The sequence below is a fragment of the Octopus bimaculoides genome, chromosome 18 (assembly GCF_001194135.2).
Source record: "Octopus bimaculoides isolate UCB-OBI-ISO-001 chromosome 18, ASM119413v2, whole genome shotgun sequence".
In the NCBI taxonomy this organism is placed as follows: Eukaryota; Metazoa; Mollusca; class Cephalopoda; order Octopoda; family Octopodidae; genus Octopus; species Octopus bimaculoides.
In genome coordinates, this window is record NC_068998.1 from 51,205,614 (window position 1) to 51,205,897 (window position 284).

The window sequence follows — 284 nt, forward strand, 5'->3', positions numbered from 1 at the left end:
TACTACTACTACTACTACTACTACTACTACTACTACTATTACTACTACTACTATTACTACTACTACTACTACTACTAAAACAATAACAACAACAATAACACCTCACCCCCACCACTACCACCCACACAAACAACAACAGCAACAATGGCCCCATCTACTGAGAGCATCAAAGAAATCGATATTACGCCGAAGATGGAAACAAAATTTGATTCCCAATATCTTCTTCTTTGTAGTTTTTACGAATTTCATTTTTTTTTTGCAGACTTTTATCTGCTTTCTTTTTT

At 34.2% G+C, this 284-nt stretch overlaps 1 long non-coding RNA gene across 1 annotated transcript in view; it reads right to left on the reverse strand.

The window, feature by feature from the left end:
- The window catches only part of LOC128249872 (uncharacterized), a 126,464-nt gene that overhangs the window by 70,153 nt on the left and 56,027 nt on the right, over positions 1-284 (reverse strand). The window lies entirely within an intron of this gene.